General features: G+C 33.9%; 1 pseudogene across 1 annotated transcript; it reads left to right on the forward strand.

The window, feature by feature from the left end:
- The first annotated feature begins 1,033 nt into the window (after positions 1 to 1,033).
- Positions 1,034 to 8,205, forward strand: LOC148851887 (wall-associated receptor kinase 2 pseudogene; annotated as a pseudogene). Its single transcript, XR_016099413.1, has 3 exons — positions 1,034 to 1,959; positions 2,059 to 2,223; positions 7,016 to 8,205. The product of XR_016099413.1 is annotated as a wall-associated receptor kinase 2 pseudogene (transcript).
- Positions 8,206 to 12,981: the final 4,776 nt, after the last annotated feature.

Genomic DNA, 12,981 nt, shown 5'->3' on the forward strand with positions numbered 1-12,981 from the left:
GGCTATTTTGCTTTCTAAGTTTTTCTTTACTCAACAATCACTGATCCAATTGTTATTTTCGACTCTTATGATGATTCACAGGTTTTTCCTCACTCCGATGTCATCAAGTCATTTGAAAGAAACGGCCCAAGACAGCCTAGAGGTCTTGTGGACTCTAAGCCCATAACCTGGCAATTGCTTGCTTCTGTAAAAAAGAATATTAAAAAATAAAAAAAAAAGGAAATAGTTATTATAAATGGGTTATGAAATGATAATTTTAGTTTTATCCATTCGATATGGTATCCAATTAATCAATCATCCAAGTGGGTAGCGAAATTTGAACCAATTCGGGTCATTCAAACAATGTACCAAATCAACAAAAGAATCGAAGATATCAAAATTGTCTAAAGATATGATTTAGGTTGCCTTTGGCCTTTGATTACACTTTTTCACATTTCCAACATGATGCAAATAACATTAATGCTTTTCATCTATTTAACAATAATAATAACATTTTATATTGAAATATCGGTAATATGATTTTGAATGCATGGTTGAGATAAATTGAGTTATCATTTGAGGCCATTTTGATGGTGTAGATCGTTGGCATGTTTTAATTTGTACATCACTTTAATTGATTATGCGAGATTGGTTGAAGTCTCGGTATATTGCTTGGATGGCCAAGATTAATAGAAGCCATGCTAAATGGTATCCAATTAATGAATTTGATCCAACATTCCAACCACCGGGTTCCATATGCTAGAATATACAATCTTTTGTATTTATTAATCCAAATTAGATATCGCTTAAAATTGATTTCTTCCTTTTCTTTTCGCTTTTGCTTTCAAAGCTAGCAGAAAAATAATATATAAGGGCAACTAGGTAACTTCATGTTCACCAATTAACACGGCTAGGGGCTTTGATAATTATAGAGGGTAACAGACTAACAGTTGGAGTGTCTCAGTAATTACCCAGAGTTCTAAACTATCGTGTATATATATATATATCGCTACCAACAAATCTATGTTCTAAAATCAGGTCTGCACAATTGCAAAGAGAGAGAGATGGGTTGGAATATTGTCGTCGTGTCAGTAATCCTATTTCTGAATGCGGAATCAACTTCTTCTCAGAGTTTGGCGAAGCCTGGTTGCCAAGAAAAATGTGGGGAAGTGAACATCCCGTATCCCTTCGGAATTGGAGATGATGGTTCTAACTGTTTCAGAGACTCATCAGATTTCCGATTCGTCTGTAACACTTCATTTGACCCGCCAGTGCTTCATTACAAGGGAGGAAACATACCCTTCCTGAATATCTCGTTAGAAGGCCATTCCACTGTCTATATCCGGATTGCTATCGACTGTTACAATGAGTCTGGGAGAATCTCTGTCGGCTACAAAGAAGTAGATATCACACTGGGAAGAGTAAATAGCTTCTCGAGCACCCGAACCAAATTCACGGCGATCGGTTGCGACACCAAGGCCTACATGTCGAGTTCATCACCTTCGGGTTATTCTTTTACGAGCGGTTGCATCTCATTTTGTACAAGCGACGAAACTCTGATTAATGGCTCCTGTTCCGGCATTGGATGCTGCCAGACTTCCATTCCAAATGGTCTTCATACCTTTAACGTCAGCCTCTCCAGCTTTTACGACCACGACTACTCGTTGGACTTCAATCCCTGCAGCTACGCCTTCCTGGCTGACCAAGATTGGTTTAATAACTTCAATTTCTCCTCACCCGACCTCATGGATCTCCCCAAGAAGAGGCTTCCGATCCGGTACGACGGAGCCCCTGTAACTCCAGTGGTGCTGGACTGGGTAATCCCCGACGACAACTGCACCTATGCAATAAAGAATCGGACGAGCTACGCATGTGGAGACAACACCTATTGCTCCGATTCCTCCAACCCCACCGGCGGCTATAATTGTCACTGTAAGCAAGGTTACCGGGGGAACCCTTATCTACCCCAAGGATGCCAAGGTGATGATGGCGACCTCTCTTAATAATTTTTTGTTTTCACAATTCATTTCACCCTACTGAGAATTAATAACTTCCATTCATGGCTGGTTTTGCATGTAGACATTGATGAATGCAAGGAAGGCAATAACTGCACACATGTGTGCACAAATACAGTGGGAAGTTACAAATGTTCGTGCCCCAAGGGGACTCACGGAGACGGCTTCAAGGGAGGATCTGGTACTGGTTGCATTAAAAATCGAAGTCGAACGTTTGCGATCGTTACAGGTAATATTAATATATTCTAGTTCCATTTTTTAAATTTTCCTACCCAAAAACTCATCGTAATGAAACGGGGATAATTAGTTAATAGTACCCTTTGATTTTTAATACTAATTAGTTTTGGATTTGTAAAAAGTTTCGAGTTTTCTGCGCGCTGGAGCATGTATAAATTTTGTACAGGTGCGCCGTTGGTTCTGAGGGTTGTTTGCCTTATTTTAGGGGTGTTTTGTATTATTAATTGCTGTTAATCGGAAAAATGGTGCAGATTAGCACAAGTAGTGATTTCTTGCAATGGAGCCTCATTTTTCTGGTTGGTTGATTGGTTTATCAGGGAAACAACTGTTTTGGGTGTTCTAAATAATATCTATATATATATATATACTAGCGGGTGTGATGTACAAGATTTATTAAGCAAAAGTTAAATAATAGAAAGTGTCAATTACTAAAATACTCCTTCTAGTTTCATGGATTTACAAATATCTACCCTATAGTTAAAACTTTACTTAAACACCACTTATAATTTGCAATGGGTTTAATCAATCTTCCATTAGATGATAATGGAAAATGACAGTATTGACCCTAATGTTCATTTAAATAAATTTAATTAGAAGAAAATAAAAATAAAAATATAATTTTTGCCCTTTATAAGACATGTGCAACCACTCTATTGGCTATTTTTAGTTAATTTTATTTTTTGTACAAAAAAAGTGTTGAGTGTATTTTTGGAATAAAAAATCATGGGCCTAATGGCAAAACAAAAACTCCTTAATGAAAGGTTTATTCATCAAACTGATTAAACCAACCAACCCAATCAATTCGACCCAAGTTGGTCAGTTTTCTAGTATTTTAGGTCGGCTTTGGTCAAAAAATTTCCTAATTCGACCAAGTTGGATCAATTTCACTTTAGTCATTTGTAAACTAACCAAAATCGAATGACGTAACCATGGATATATATTAGTATTTTATATTTTAAATATAATATGAAAAACTGAAAATTTTCCCATTTTTCTTATTATAAAATGTTTTATATCATAAATACAATTTTTAACTTAATTTTTAATAATTACACTGTAATTTTTAAAATTAAATTTAATTTTAAAAGTTAAAATCTTTTGAATCAATTGGCCAAACCAAAAAATCGACCCAAACAAATACAACTTAAGTGCGTTGGTTTTCACAAAAGGTTAGTTGGTTTCAGTTGACCAACTCCCCAACCTGCCCGGGTCTATTTGGTTGGTCAAATAGCCTAAGAACAAACCAAACCAACTCATGAACGCTCATAATTTTAGCTAAATTAATATTCTAATCTCTGATAAATAACAATAGTTTAATGTCCAACAATTATTGAAACTTTATAGCAAAAATACACAACCAATGAAAATACATTGACAATAAAAAAAATACAATAATTACAAAAGTGCAATAAGTACAAAAAATATATTAACTTATTCAATAAAAATTAAAATCTCGAATAAATATTAATCAGTAAGTTATAACAAAAACTCAATAAATACAATAAATTAAATTTAAAAATTTCACTAACAGTAGTTTAATCACCAATAATTATTGAAAGTTTTCTATGTAAAAAAATAAATAAATTTATACATATATTGAAAATACATTTATGACAAAAACAATTTATAATTACTGAAATACAATAAATATTAATTTTAGAATATATAATTATATAATAAATAAAAATTAAGAGTTTAAAATTATTATTAATAAATATTAAATTTTTTGAAAGTTATTTTCTTGAATTATTACTTGATATAAGCGAAATTAGTTATTTACAATATTATGTAAAAATATTAAATTATTATTAATTTTAATATTATGTTATAATTATTTTTTACTTTTCAGAAAATTTTTAAATTTATTACATAATTTCTTTATTTTAACTATTTAAAATCTAGTTATATTAAATATTTTGTTATTGAAAATACCCAATTATTTAAATACTTAAATAATATGTAATATATTTAGATTTTAAAATATTAGTTTTTGATGGAATTTAATTATCCATAAAATCAAAATTTATACTATTATTACATAATTTCATTATTAATTTCGTAATATATTAAATTATTATTATTTTCAATATTATGTTATAATTTATAATTTCATTATTTTCAATATTATTATTAATTTCGTAATATATTAATTTCAATATTATTAATTTAGATTTAAATAATTCTTAAATTTTTTTAATCCAAACTTTCTTTAGATAGATATAGATAAAATGTAGGGGAAATGATAAATAAGAATTAGAGATAATTTTGGAGAGAAACTCTCTACTAAATTAGAGATAATTGTGGAGATAAATAAGAATTAGAGATAATTCTAGAGAAAGTGGGGGAGGGAGTTTAGGATAAATTTTTGGAGAAGAGATTATTTAAGTTATTGGGAAAGTGCATCTGATTTGTTGTTTCAAAAATGACATGGAATAAAAAAACAAAAAATTCAAAAAAAGGAGAAAATTTCTTGACCCCTTTGTTTTAATGTCAACATAGCTCTCCTTGCAAGAAACCCCCCTTCCTAATTTTCTGTTTTTTTGAATTTTTTATTTTTTAATTCTACATAATTAACCAGGAAATCACATATACCTAACTATTTCTAACAACCACAAAGCTTTTCTAATGTTTACTTAAGTGGCATCACTTTCCCCCACTTCCTCCTAAATTGTCTCTAATTCCTATTTATCTCCTGAATTATCTCTAACTCCTATTTATCTATCAAATTATCTCTAATTTAGTAGAGAGATTCTCTCCTAAACTATCTCTGATTCCTATTTATCCTCTCCCCCACTTTTTATCTATATCTATCTAAAGAAAGTTTCAATTAAAAAAATTAAGAACTATTTAAATGTAATAACGAAATTATATGTAAATTTAAAATATTTATTCAAAACACAAAAAAATAATATATTTAATAATATTCATATCATTAATAATTCCATATTTTACAAAATTCATCATGAAATTATTGTTGTTTATTAGAGATTAGACTATAAATTTAGTTGAAATTAGGAGTGTTAAATGATTGGTTTAGTTTAGTTGTAGGTTGTTTCACTAACCAAATCAATCTGGTCAAGTCCGCAGTTTGTCATTCGAAACCGATTGATCATTACTACAAACCCACCAACTCGGGTTGTATCAATTTGGGTCTATTTTCGGTTTAGTTTGTGTGTTCAAAAGATTTAAACTTAAAAATTAACTTTTAATTTCATAAATTACAATGATATTATTAAAAAATAAATTACAAAATTAAATCTATGATATGAAATATTTTAGACTAAAATATGGGAATTTTCCTACTTTCCAGTATTAAGAAATTAAATTTAAAATATAAAATATTAATATATATTTATTAAACCAAAGCCAATCTGAAATACTAGAAAACTGACCAACTCTGATTGAGTTTGGTCCAGATTGTTTATTAAAATGTTATATACTCTTATATATTTCTATTGTTTAACTTTAGCTTAACAAATTCCCTGCATCGCACGGGTCCAATCACCATGCCTCTCTCCATTATCCCCACTCTGCATTCTCTTTGAATTTCTCTCCTCTCCCCTTCCCACCACTCCCATTAAGCCATGTCGCCCAACTACCTAAAAATACTCATATAATCTCTCTCCTAAGGTATCTTATTTAAACCAATAGGAAAGTATCATGCTGCCCCACTCCCCAATCAATTTCTAAAATGCATCCCCCCATCTATATACACTCTCCCTCATTTTAATATTATCATTATAAAATCTATCACTCTTTCCATGGGGCATTTTGGGTCCTACGCATCACTATTTTTATTGATGATGAAATTGGGTGAACATTATAGTAAGAAGATGGGTCAAGAAAATATAAATTTTTAATTACCAATTTGAATAGATTTTGACTGATTAGGAATGGCAACTGGGCAGGTTCGGGGCAAGGCATCCCCTCCCCATCTCTACCCTATAAACAAAATCCACTACCCCATCCCCGCTCCATTCCCGATGGTAGGGCAAGTTTGAGTCAAGGCACCGACAAGGAATCCTCAAATTTTCCATGAACCAAGGTAACCACCTAAAAGTACATCAAATTTAAGAGTACTTTTAGTAATAGGATCATGGGAATTTTAGGGTATTTTAAAAATGAAACTATTGGAATTTAGGGGTATTTTAGAAATGAGATCATGGGATCTTAAGGTTTAGCCTTGACGTGCATACCTTAATTATTAGAAGTTCTAAGCATTTATATATGTTGCTCAAAAAACGTTATAAAATAACTTTTACACCAGTTTCTTATCATCAATAAAATATCTTTCCACCATGATTATTAGTTATTAGAGTACCTATTGTATCTGAAATTTGTCATATATATTGATTTTATGGAAATAAATGGAATAACTAGCTTAAAAGGGGAGAAAAATAAAATTAAAAGGCAGAAGTATTGGCATAAGAATCGTAAGTGTACCACTAGCAAAGACATAACCAAATGCACTTAAAGGGGATCGAATAACCACTTAGGTTATTGGTTTCAAGATAAGTGGCAATATTTTTTCAGCCTAGGAAATTCCGCTTTGCCAAAATATGTGTATGCATGATTAATTATCTGATAAAGATTGGAAAATTGATCTTAACGCATTAAGCTAAGAAACCTAATCCAAGTACAGATTTAAGATCATAAACTCCATTTAAGAGGAAGGAAATCTGTTAAGTACAATTAGTCTATATTAATCAACTCTAATTTCTTGTTGAATCATCTCATTTATCTTGAATTATTATTCAACTACTTGGTTTCTAATGGTTATGCAGGAATTGGCTCAAGTTTAGCTCTATTGTTATCATTCTTTGCTAGCTTCTGGTTATACCAACTCTATAAGACAATAAGAAGTAAGAAAATAAAAGAGAAGTTCTTTAAACAAAATGGCGGTTTGTTACTAGAACAACAAATATCTTTAGAGGAAGGTAATTTCGATAACACCAAGATATTCCATGCTGAGGAGTTGGAGAAGGCAACAGATGGCTATAACGTGAATCGAATACTTGGTCAAGGTGGCCAAGGTACAGTATATAAAGGTATGTTAACAGATGGAAGAATTGTGGCGATTAAGAAGTCCAAAAAGGTGGAAATGGTGGATGAAGATCAAATCAAACAATTCATCAATGAGCTTGTTATACTTTCCAAGATTAATCATAGAAATGTGGTTAAATTGTTAGGTTGTTGTTTGGAAACAGAAGTTCCTCTGCTGGTTTATGAGTTCATCTCTAGTGGAACCCTTTTCAATCACATCCATGATCGAAGTGATGACGACATGCCATTTACATGGGATAATCGACTAAGAATTGCTACTGAAGTTGCTGGAGCACTTTCCTATTTACACTCAGCAGCTTCTATCCCAATATATCATAGAGATGTTAAATCTTCAAACATACTCTTGGATGATAAATATAGAGCCAAAGTGTCAGACTTCGGGACTTCAAGGCCGATTGCAGTTGACAAAACTCATCTAACCACAGCAGTACAAGGGACATTAGGATACTTGGATCCTCAGTACTTCCAATCAAGTCAATTTACAGAGAAGAGTGATGTTTATAGCTTTGGAGTAGTTCTCGTAGAGCTTTTAACGGGAGAGAAGCCAATTTCTTCATTTAGACCAGGAGAGATTAAAAGCTTGGCCACTTATTTTCTTTCTTCCATGGAGGAGAACCGACTCTTTGAAATTCTTGATGCACAAGTGGTAAAGAAGGGTGAAAAGGCAGAAATTGAGGTGGTTTCTAACCTTGCAAAGAGGTGCTTGGATTTAAATGGAAAAAACAGACCCACGATGAAAGAAGTTACAGTTGAGCTAGAGGGGTTAAGAATATCTAAAGCTCATACGTTGGTTCAAGAAAACCATCAAGAGATGGACTATTGCCTTATAAATCGACCAACATGTCTACAGGATTCTGGTTCAACATCAATTGGATACAAAAACTTAGAGAAAGGCAAAACCATTGGATGACCAACCGCTATTGTGTAACACTTATTAGTTTATATCAACTTTCTGTTTCTTTCTTAGTTTATATCAAACCAAATATAAATATATATAGCTTGATGTTGAATGGCTTATGGAAATCGATTCTACTTTATTTGATCAATGGTAAGGCCAAAATTATCTCTGACTCAAAGCTTAATCAAATGCATTATTTGTCAATGTGTATGGTTTTATTTTTGATAGAACTGCCACATTAACATCCATTGGAAACTATCCTGCCCTCCTAAAATCATACTCTCAATGTACCTAGTCCTGAAATAGACTTAGAAATTGGGGGATTAGAATGGGTGCAAAGTGCCCACATGGTTTGGAGGAAGATACAAATCACCTCTTCCTCCACTATGAGGAAATGCTATTTCATTCTAGAGATCATTAATTTTCCAGAAATAATTGACTAATGGAAATTATTTGTGTAATAATCATTATTATTAATGGAATAACTATAAGCAATAAATAATTAACGAATTAGTAATTTACTGTAATTACAGTTTATTTTTCAAAATTACAGAAGGAAATGGTTGAAATTTTATTAATTTTCCAACAAATATTAAATTGTGGAAATTATTTGTGTAATAACTGTTATTAAATAATGGAAATTATTTAACACCAGATTCATTTAGGTGAAGTATATTATTTTTATTTAATTAAATAATTGATAAAATAATAATGAATAAAACGGAAGTTATAGAAAAGTGGATGCAAAATGGGGTCTGGGTCGGAATATCCAAAATCCGATTGCATTTTATCTTCTTGACCCGGTTTTCGCTACAGTAGTCGCTCGCAGCAACCACAGTAGCGAAACAGGGGCCGATTTTGGGTGGTTTTTGGAGCGGCAAAAGTGCTTGTTTGCCGGAACAATGTGGGCGTCCATTTTCTATAGCAAGCCGACTGAAATGGTTCTTTAAAGAACTCGGTGGTCGTGAGGAAGTTGGTGCTATGCCCTGTTCAACTTGAAATCCTCAAATGATTGGATTGGAAGCTATTACATTTGAGGATTTCATGTTTCGAAATGATCAACTTGGTGGCCTACTACATTTTGAGTTTTTCAAGTTAGAAATTGTGGAAAAAGTTGGAGCTCCGCCCCTGTGCACAGTGACAAAACTATTTCAGCCAGCGGCCATTAATAGCTCTTCCACTCGGTGGCCTGCTATTACAGTTTAGGATTTTCAGGTTAGAAAATGATCAGAACAACTCGGCGATCATGCAGAAGAACTCAGTCGTTGGAAAACAGATTTGGGAGGCAATGTAGAATAAATCAGTGCTCTGCCCTTATTCTCTGAATCAATACGATCAAGATGAGTCAAGCTTCAAGTCTGAATCTCAACGATCAATGATCTCCACAGTACTTCAAATTCTGAATGTCCACAATCAGTCTCAACAATCAAACTGGATTTGGTTGGGTGGAAAAAATGTTTTACCTCTCCGTTGGTTAGTTTTGGTAACCATATTGGTTGATTTTTCTATCCATTCGTAGCTGTTTTGGAGATTTCCCTTTGGGTTGATGAGAGATATTTGGAGCTTGGACACGTGGTTAAATGGAAGGGGCTATGGGGGTGTATCGGATGATATCGATATTTTTTTTTTACTTTTTTTTTAAGGCTAAAATATAAAAACCTCCCCTCCAGTTTTTGACAATGATAAAATTGCCCCTAATTAATTGTCAAGGAATTAATATAATATTTCAAAATGTCAGAACTGCCCCTACTTTCCCTTCCTCTCGCAATAGAAGGGAACAACGTGTAATCCTTCCATCGATCGCTCCTCACTGCTTCCCCTACTTCCACCTCACTATCCCTTCTTCTTCTTCTTCTCTCTCTCTTCTCCGTCCCCACTGTCCCCACTCTCTTCCTTTGAGACTATTGAGTCAGAGCAATCCATGCACCTGAATTAACAGAAAACGATGAATAATTATTCGGGAGAAGAAAAAATTAGGAAGGATTGATTCATATACCCCAAATTGCCAATTGTGTTTCCAATAGAATGTATTGAAATTGAGGTGATTGACCACCAAAATCTACTATTTGCACATTTCTTATGAAAACCAAGAGCAAGACAACCAATTTCGACTCAAAATTGGTAAAGGGTAAACTCAATAAACCTAGAAAGCAATAACAAGATTAACTTGAAAGTTGAAACCCACAAGAGATGTAGAAAGGAAAGCAGAAAAAAACGTAGACAAATGGAGAGAAAAGATGACTCCAACCCGAACCTGAATCGAATTTAAGAAATTTTAGAAATTAGGGAAATGGCAGACGGGATAACGGAAATCAAATCATGCGTTGATCCGTTTAACAAAGGAGAGAGATTGAGATAAGGGACAAGCTCCCTCTACAACTGATCAAGCAGTTCCTGGAGGTCCGATCTATGTCGCTCAAGGGGAAACCGCATGTTGCTGATTTCAATCTCATTCTGAAGGGGTGGGGAGGGTATGTGCACCCCTGGATCTCATCCATGGCCGAAGCTTACCCATGCTTAGAGGAGTTGAGGTTGAAGCACATGGTGGTGACTGATGAGGTGTTGGAACTGATCTCGCGTTTGTTTAAGAATTTTAGTGTTTTGGTCCTCTCGTCTTGTAAGGGTTTCACTATTGATGGGCTCACTGCCATTGCTGCCAATTGCAAGTTCTTTTTCGTTCACTACTTAGTTTTATTACTTTGTATTGGGCGGCAGCTTCAAGGAGGTCGCCGTTGACAGTTGTTGAAACTCTATTCACTGCTACGATGAAGTAGATGAACAATAACTTTTGGTTGCTTCGACTTAATTGACTTGATGGAAGAAAGTGAAGAAGAAATAAATGAGAAAAACCAGTGAGGGGAGATCGGGGGAAGTATTTCATAACGTTCCCTTCTAGGCTTCTATTGCGAGAGGAAGTGGAAGCAGGGGCAATTCTGACATTTTAAAATATTTTATTGACTCTGACAATTAATTAGGAACAATTAATGGAGGTTTTTGTTGTGATCTTTAAAAATTTAGGTGTGGTTTTTACGATTGTCAGAAACTTCAGAGGAGGCTTTTATATTTTACCCTTTTTTTAATTTTTTTCAAAACCGGTTCAAGGGCAGTTTAAGGCTCCTCCACCCCCTGAACCGGTCAGAACCTCGATACATCCTTTGCATATCAGAGAGTTCCCAGAACGATATGTATCGATTGATACGTGTCGATATTTGAACCTTGTGGAAAGAGAGGGAGGATAGAGAGTTAATGAGATAGCTAGAAAGGGGTAAGAGAGAATGGAGAGAGAATTAAGGGGAAAGCAAGAGTGGGATAATGGGAGAAGGAGAGGGCTACTCACGTGGAACCTAATTGTTTTATATCATGTTTAACTCATTCAAACGTCCACCTTCAATGACATTCTTACCCCTGTTAAGGGTCATATTGTTTGCTAATTTGCAAATCCTCATTTGAGTGAATCCGATTTCTTTTTCACATCATCTTCACAACCCTTTCAGCCATATATAGGGAAGATAATATCTTCTGATGAATGAAAATATAAAAATAGGGAGATGTTTCCAATGCAGGTGTTGTGAGGATAATGCAAAGGCCTATTTGGCATGTCTTTTCGTGCGATCTTTCGACTGTATATAAGTTGGGCAGACCAATTTCGATCTATTTCTGTTTTGTTCACGAAAGACCTATCTGTCAAAAACAAAGAACCAAAAAGTGGCGAGAAGCCCATTTTGGGCTGATTTCGGGAAGCTTCAAAAGAAGCTTTTCACGTTTTTCGTGTTTTATTCTTACGCAAAAGGACACAGAAAGACGTACATCTACCAAACTAGCTTCGGGCTACTCAGATCTTCATGCAAAAGCTCAATGCGTCTTTTGACTATTAGAGTTACCAGGAGATTTTCCCAAAAAGACTTACTAAACGGGCCCCAAATTTATGAGGATGAAATCCTATTCATTTTTGGCAGCTGATTCAAATGATGATTTAGGACTTGTTTGAAAGTACTTATGTAAAAAATAAGTGCATAAAAACAAATAGTTATTTAAATAAGCACTTATTTGCATTTAATATTCAGCTTTTTCAAATGTTTATTTTAAAATGGATGTTTAGTGGTCTTTTTCTCAGCACTTTAATAAGTACTTATAACTCTTTTGGTCTTTATTTTCTTTCAAATTTCAAAGTATATCATGAATTTTCAAAATTATGTGGTTTGAAGAACACAAAGACTACAATAATGGAAATGTAAATTCAAAATAAAAAAGAGTAAAAAAGGTATTGCTTGGCTAGGTGTAATTTGTAGACTTAACAGAACAAAAGAAAGGAATAAAAAATTCTCCACTGTAATATTCTCTAGGACGAGCTGAAGCATCTGGGTCTGTAGGATTCTATGAATGAAAATAAAATTGTAGACTCAAACTCATCTCGAAACAGAACTAAGAAAAAGAAAGAAAGAGAGAGGAGCATTGCACTGAGGAATCAAAAGAACACTAGTTGTGGCCTTGTGGGTAAATCATCCAACGAACCAATGTAGAGGCAGGCAGGTGCGCCTTGCACATATGCTGAGTAACGACAGGCGGTTGTAGAGGCGCCACATAGGAGGTCAATTCTTAGAGATACAGTGGTTGTAGAGGCATTGGTATCTTCAGAGGGATTGTGATGGTGTCTACAATGTCCTTTGGCTTTGGGGAGTTGGAGAGTCGTTTGAGGTTTTCTTGGAAGTCTGTAATGGTTTGAGAAGGATTATCAACTGATATTGCTCTAATCCGTAAAGAGGGTGTTAGGCGTTTAAATTCTCAAAA

The sequence above is a fragment of the Nelumbo lutea genome, chromosome 5 (genome assembly GCF_056320005.1).
Source record: "Nelumbo lutea isolate HS-2025 chromosome 5, American lotus-T2T, whole genome shotgun sequence".
NCBI lineage: Eukaryota > Viridiplantae > Streptophyta > Magnoliopsida > Proteales > Nelumbonaceae > Nelumbo > Nelumbo lutea.